At 35.9% G+C, this 7915-nt stretch overlaps 1 long non-coding RNA gene across 6 annotated transcripts; it reads right to left on the minus strand.

Annotated features, from left to right (window-relative positions):
• Window positions 1-3999: 3999 nt before the first annotated feature.
• Window positions 4000-7689, minus strand: LOC113287311. 6 transcript variants are annotated; one of them, XR_003329956.1, is made up of 5 exons: window positions 7400-7689; window positions 6239-6969; window positions 5869-5994; window positions 4910-4992; window positions 4000-4542 (listed from the first exon to the last, which is right to left on the minus strand). It is a non-coding gene; the product is annotated as an uncharacterized LOC113287311 (long non-coding RNA). The 6 variants fall into 6 exon arrangements; XR_003329954.1 differs by having other exon boundaries at window positions 6239-6689; window positions 6844-7688; XR_003329955.1 differs by having other exon boundaries at window positions 4000-4302; window positions 6239-7685.
• Between the last annotated feature and the right edge of the window lie 226 nt (window positions 7690-7915).

The following is a 7915-nucleotide window of genomic DNA, read 5'->3' on the forward strand; positions in this document are numbered from 1 at the left end:
AGAATGGCGCCATTTCTAGAGTTTGGCGGGTCCCACATGGCTCGTGGCATGTTGTGGGGCCAAAGTGGAATAATTGGGCCGCAACTGGAAATTAGGGTTTCGACCAATGCCGCCAAGGCAGAGCCGTATTTGGAATACCCTAATTGGAATATGTTATGGCGTTTGTCCATGAACAAGAGGTGGGTTAGCACGCTGGCGCGCAACTTATAATACGTTGCCACGTTCGGCATGCTTCTGTGGCAAAGTGGCACGTTCAGCATGTTTTGCATGCCAATTAGCGTTTTGGCGAGGCATAGCATGTTCGGCATGTCACTAGCATGCCGGAGCGGAACAGATCGTTTGGCATGCACGTTTGGCATGTTTGGCATGCACGTTTGGCATGCCAATTAGCGTATTGTCGCGACTTTTGGAAAGCCAATTTGGCATTGTGACCATCTGGCGCAACCTTGCCTCTTTTAATACTGTGGCAGGTTTAGAACGACCTGATTGGTCGATTAAAAGAGGGGGCGGCCAAGTATGAGTGTGGCCACACTTATAGTGTCCGTGTGGCGGATTTAAAGCGACTTGATTGGTCGATGGGAAATAGGGCCGGCAAGTATGGACCCAGCCACAACTCATGTGTGTGTGGCGGGAATAGGGGCCGGTTCAAGCAGCATGGGGTGTGGCCACTTGCAAGTGGTGCCGGCTGGCCTGTGGCATGGCCACACCTCCTTTTGTTGCTGCTCCTATTCCGCGGCTCCTTTATTCCTTGTTTTCTGATTGTGGGTAGGATTTTGCACCTACTAATCCATGGCAGATTAATTGCCTAGTTCGCCTGGGCTTAATTTCGACATGCAAGGTCTAATATACTGCGCAGGACGCAAAACCCTAATTTTTGCAAATTAGTCAGGGTAATATCTAGATCTTGTGAATTATCACAAAATTGATTGGATTCTATGTGTTGACACAGAGTTCTTTAAGTTCCAGAGAGCAGTATGCTTTCCGATTGAATACTTTATGCAAGCACCTTAGCGTTGATACTTGGAAATTCGTGCTACTCTGCTGTGAGTGAACAAAAATTGTCATGCCATATCAATATTAAGGGTTCAGCCGGGGAACACGGCACAGAAAGCGTTCAAAGAAACTTATATTAACTGAATAATACAGGCAAGGTGCCAAAATTTACACAAAAAATCTGGGATTGTTGCTACATGCACCATTCTGGCTAAATTTCATGTGAATATATTGAATTACTCAATAAATGCGCCAGTGAAGAGGTTGGACACTCATCACTTTTACACGGCTCTGTCTCTTTGCAGAGTGATAGTATATTAAATGCGGGAAATTTACAACTTTATCCCTGAAGTAAAAACCACCATCAACAATACCAATAACACTAAATCGATCATACCATCTCAGGTGATTACTTAAGATCGGTTTCACTAATAAAATTCATACCAATACAAAAGTCAGGCCTTTGTAAATAGTTTTACCAAGAACATAAACAGGTCATGAGCGGTTATACTAATCACACATAATGGTAGTTCAAAAGATATGCAATGAATAACAATACCAACAATGCCTGGCGATTTCTCTTTCGATACACAAAACAAGTTCATGAATTTACTTCCTTAAAACAAATGTAAAACATTGTTTCCTATGATGAAATCTTCACCTTATACCCATACATAATCACAATAGCATTTAAACGATTATGTCGATGTCTTATCTATAAAGTTTAATGGTTAAGCAATAAACCTCGTATTGTATTCCTTAATTCTATGTCTAACTAGAGTATAATGATTCATGCTTCGCAGTGTTGTTTTCAATAAGTATGACTTGAAAGATACGTTAGGGAATGAAACAGTTCAAGTCAAATATCACTAACCTCAAGTGGAAGGATGATGTTGTCGTTGTAGATCCTTACTTCTTCAAGTCTTCGCAATACTTGTAATATCTCATATCCTAATACTTTCAAGCTAACCTATACGAAGTTGACTCTAGTACATAATCAAGCGACTCTTAAAATGAGTTTTCGCTCACTAAAATATGACAACCAAACTTGACATACCAACGCTTGGTGGGTTCAACCGAGCTATGCTCTAACAGAAATCTCTTACCATTGCTCGTTTAAAGACTTATGTGGGATCAAGAAGCTCTACGAGCACCGTTGGTGGGAAACTAGATAATTGCATTATTATTTTAATTTTCGATTATTGATTTGATCGACTAACGTTTGTTGAAACTTGATTGCACCTAGTTTGATTATTCTTGAGAGCCTTCTCTTCTGACATAAGGGTCACTCAAACTAGATCAAAGTATCGATGGGATCTTTAGAACCATTTGCGGAGCTAAAGATATCTTGTTATAATCCATTGTTAACAGACTCCGTTTTGTGTGTGATTGATCACAAGGAGATTCAAGTTTGGGTTGTGCAGGTTATTGAGAAGGCAATTGAAGATTTAAAGACAAAGAATATTTAATTACGTATCTTTGAATTTGTGCACACATCTTGATCTGCTGGGATCAAACTATTTTTTGTTTATCTTTGATATATATGTAATTATCTAGTCGATAAGATTGGCATCACTTTATAGTTACTCTTTGAGTTCTATATAGATTGATTGTGAATCCGGAAATTGGTTACTTCGGTAATCAAGTTTTTAGATTGATCTAACCAGATATAGAAGTTTATTAGATTAAACGGAAGAGCCTTTGTAGACAACTCATACATATCTATTACCAAAGATTGATTGGAGTAGTTACCAAACAGATTCAGTCATTTCTTGTTTGGAATACGATCTAAATAAATAGTGTTTCACGTGCATGACTCTATAATTCGAAGGCGCGGGAATACTGAGGAAACTGAGTATCTAGGGGTAGTCTAATTCGTGTCAACTAAACGAAGTCGCATTAGATTTTGTATAGCGGCTTAATTCTGAGAGTATTCAAAATTGGATTAGGTCCCGAGGTTTTTCTGCATTTGAGATTTCCCCGTTATCAAAATCTTGTGTTGTGTAATTTACTTTACTTCCGCATTATAATTGTTTTATATTTTAATAAAATAAATACACTTGTGTGTTAAATCCTAATCACTTGTATGATCCTATAGTAAATCGGTTTCGAGCCGTAACTATTATCAAGTGAATATCAAAATGTCGTATTGTCTTGACTTTGTCCATAGACGATCACACTTGGTATCGGACTTATAGGTTGATATTAAAATATTGTGGTGTATTTGGGTACCCTCGTCTTTTCAGCGGGCAAACACGAAAAGATCTAACAATCAGTATTTGGTGCGACCCAACTTATAAGACACTAGGGAATGATCCGTGTCATAACGGTACGCGCTGTATCACACTGTTTTACACTGGGGCGTTGGATAATGTGCAGGAGTTTTACTTTTTACTTTTGATTAACAATGATTGATTTGAATCACAGGCATATCGTATTTCTCAATGATTGAAAAACAATAAAATGTAGTTTTTGATTTTTCCAGCCGTATACCCTTTTTATAGAAAAACAATAAAACCTCCCAATGACCACATGGATGAAGGCGAGCCAACAGACCCTCTCACATTTTCATTTTCGTTTTAATTGGTGTTCGAGAACCCATATAATGTAGCTGTAGAGAAAGCTAAAGTCGATAACTAAAATTCTGAAGACAACGGATTCAAGAACACTCGTGAACTTTTTGCATGTTTGATCTGCAAAATCAATGATACACCCCAGTTTCGGTATAAGGTAGAATTGACGCAGAGAGATTATTTTTGATGATTGTGACTTCCTCAATCGTATACAAACCAAATAGCAGAATTAACCGATCACTAACTTGGAAATAACGCGGGTTGATCATGTCATCATAACTCCTATCAATGTTATATGTAGGTCTATGTTGTTGGAGTTTATACTGTTTGGAAAAAAAGTTCCTAAAAAAATCAACAGACTTCCCGTTTTATTCTAGCAGTATACTTCTGATGTTCCAATTTCCCCCATATAGGATTACCTTGAAATATCATCTTGCTACAAAATGTCAAGATAAATAAATTGCTGCAATCATAAGATAGAACTCTGAAGTTAAGTTTGTATATCTGAATCACCATCATTTCATGGATGTTCTTCACACACTTTAAGAACATAATACACAGAGAAGTAAGGTCTCTTTCATAAAAGGATTAAATAGAAACGCCAAGTCGTTAAGTTTTGCTACCTCCAAAGGCGTATAAGCATCTTCTATGGTGTGTTTCTTAGCCAAGAATTCAGCACGCCTCAACTGATTGATGCAACTATTTTCTGTATATCACAGTTTTAAGTCACCATCTCCTAGAAACAGTTTTAAGTGACCAAAGCGATAGAGATATAGAAAATCAACATACTCAATTAAAACAGATGTAAACCTAACATTAAGAAGGAAAAAAAATTAAAACCAAAAAATGTCATCACTGCAGGCCAACACATTTTCAGAGAATTGGTTCAAATTTAAAAGGCTTGGCTGCCGTCTTTAAAACATGTTACTTCCGCATATAAAGTACTTGATTTCATTGCCAGTGCCAAAATATGCACCTGCAGGCAAACAACTAAACAAATTTGAAGCATAAAGTTCACGCAAAAAACTTTATATGGTTTAAAATGATGAGACAAACTAATCTATATAAAGAAACAATGGGAGAAATCGTTCGTCAAGCCATTTTACTACACGTTGTCGAATGGCAATGTATTAAAACCTCACAACAAAAATTCAATCCTAAATTTTTTAACTAAGATGATGGCATGGCATATCAAGTTTAAACTGACATCGCATTGTTTTGTGTCTACATGCGTGTAGAATACCATATCATACTGAAATAAAGTATGCCAACATTAAATTGATAGTGTACAATTATCTAATGTTATTCAGGTTACGGATAATCTTAAAAATTAAGAAATATACCTAATTATAGCTCCTTGATATTTGGAGGTAACTAAGAAATGTCCTTCAGTAGCTTCCATAACAGTACTGTTGCGAATAGGTACCTGCATTTATCACACGCTATTTGTAAATAGGTCCATGCGATAACAAAACATAGAAATAAAGCAGAAAGTACTAATTTAAACTGAGAAATAGTATGTTCAATCATAGCACCACTAACACCCAAACCGAAAGTAAAGACATATATAGGATCTAAATTGATATTTGTTGCATTTCTTACCACAAACTTGATTTAATAAAAAAAATGAGTCAACGTTAAAATATAAATCAAAGGAAACACTTTAAAGACAACTCATAGCACTAAATTTAGTACTAACCAAATAGTAAACTTGCAAAAAGATTCACAGTAAGTGCATATAGCATACTTCCAATCTGAAAGGTTAACTATGACACGGATGCAGCCTAATTAAAAGTTACAGTGTATCTACCGAAAACTAAGCCTTTGGTTGATTCTCGGAATGCAGACTACAACGGGAGAGAGGAAGAAAAAAGGTTTTTAGCTTTTTATGGGTGATTCAAGATTAAGAAACTAAACACCAAGATTAAGCGAATATACACCCATCAATAAAAAGCTCCCCCAGCAACATGCATCACCTGTTACCCAACTACCAAACATCAATCTCCTACTAAAATAATTATATTCAACAATCAGATCAAATCCCTATACAATCTAGTATGTAACAGAATTAAAATCCAACTTTTTCAGTTGGTGGACAGTCTTTGGGATCAATAGCAAGTAATTCAATTAGAGATCAATTGATTAATCCAATATATTAAAACCAATTTTGATTAATAAACAAAATAGAAAACAACATATGTACTTTATTCCATAATGTTTATAATTGCAAAACTGATCAATTCCATAAGCATACAGAAAAACTATAGGCAAATATCTCAAAAATGAAAGAAAAAAATCAAACCTTGATATTAATCAAAGCAGTTTTTGCATTGAATGAATCTTATTGTCCATCCCCTTAATAAACTACTCGTTTTCTTCGACATTACTCGAGCATCTAAGCTCTGGAGTCTTTCCTCTAAGATAGATTCTGTAATTACAGTAACCAAAAATCATATAAATAAGCCTAACTTTTAAGAAATAACAATGAACTTAAACAAAAAACCAAATAAACAATAGCTCGATCAAATATATGAGAAAGAGAAATTATATGTAGGCTATAAATTTTGCTTCAAGTTTGTATTGCTAGCAGTAAGGTTAGTCATCTGCATTTTTCTTTGGAAAATCAAAAAATCTTTTTTATCTCAATCAATTTCAAAATATCTTTTCAGTACCTTCTATATCACCTTAGCACTTTGAAACATTCTGAAAACTAAAACCCCCAAATAAAACTCCAATTGAGTGGTAATAATGCCTGTAATTTACGTCGGCGGGAAAAGAACAGATAATACAGCAGCATCCAATTATGTCAAAACCAATCTCCCATTGTGTTTCCCTGGGATAAAGAAGAAGCAGAAAGTTAGAAGTTACTTTCACACCAACAACCATCTTCCGTTTCATCAATCGGAAACTAAAGACTTATTCAGTTCAGAGGCTAGCCAAAACCCCTGAAAATCAAAACCTAGAAAACTTAAGATCCTGGAATTGTATTTTTGCATGCAATCTCAGGATTCTCTGCACCACTCTGTGTGTGTTTTGTTACACGAAATTTGCGCTTGAAATTCCGATTACTGGAGGTTCTTATGATTATATTTAACCTCTCAGAAGCATAAAACCTTAAGAGATCTGTAAAGGAAAACATTTGGATGAATGCTCCAATCACTAACCATTTCACAGAAAAAAAATTAAGAGCCTGACCGATTAAACCACCTCTACAATGAACAACTGGATTATCATTATCATTCACCATCTTCATAGACAACTCAATGGCAACACTTACCTCATTACTTCCACATATCCCAGCGATAAGAGTTCTAAGCGGGGAAAAGAATATGTAGATTGCTGAAAACAACTCGTGATACATAACTTCACACATACACTAACTAAATATTTACCCCATTCCAAGCTGCACAATCAGTATACAAAATCATGGGAATAAGAACAATCGATTATATGCAGGATATTGGAAAATCAATCAAAACCTAAAACTGAAACTTCAAGAAAGCTACATGAATTAGCCTCAGTTCATGAAATTCGATCCAATTGACCTAACGAACGATTTTAAAACAAAATTGGAAAATTAAAATTAGGAACGGGAAACCAATAACCACAACACCAACTTCTCACAGGACTGGAGATCAAAAATTCAAGCAATTTTGCATGAACGAAACAAAAAACAAATCAGCGGACAAAAAGTAGCTGTTGATTTCGATTCGGATTAGCCCTTTTATAGACCTCATCCAATTAATACAAGGATGAGGTTTTTTTTTTTTTTTGAGATGCATGTAAAGAGAAAAGATTACAGCAACATGAAGTGAATAGAATCGAGGGAATACCTACGAACAGAAAATACAATCTAGGGTTTATGATATGTTACGGAATCAAGAAGGTAAAGAGAAAATATTACAGCAACATGAAGAGATATGAATCAGAACCGAAGAAATTCTACTTTGCGTGCGTTACATACAATGAAGGCTGTTTTTATGATTCACTTTCAAGTCTGGGAATGAACACCTATCGTGGGATTGAAAAAGAAAAAAATGGACTGAGTGACGGGCAGCCATTAGATTCACCAATCTAGTACGTTCTTCTGGGAAGGGAGGGCAGATCTCTGTCAGTAGTTAGAATTTCCTATGTATCCTGGCCGCTGGGTTAAACAACAAACCTTTCTGTTATATAAGCATTGATGAGTCAAAGTAAAATTAAGCGAAAGCGAAAATTAATGGAAGACTTAGTTAACGTATCACAAGAGGTTGTTGAACCACTCTCATAATCAGTCCGTGAGAAAAATAGCCAAAATATATGTAACGAGATAAATAAAGGAACTTCATGTTGCTTTACAGTCAATAACT

Source organism: Papaver somniferum, chromosome 6, assembly GCF_003573695.1.
Source record: "Papaver somniferum cultivar HN1 chromosome 6, ASM357369v1, whole genome shotgun sequence".
Lineage (NCBI taxonomy): Eukaryota > Viridiplantae > Streptophyta > Magnoliopsida > Ranunculales > Papaveraceae > Papaver > Papaver somniferum.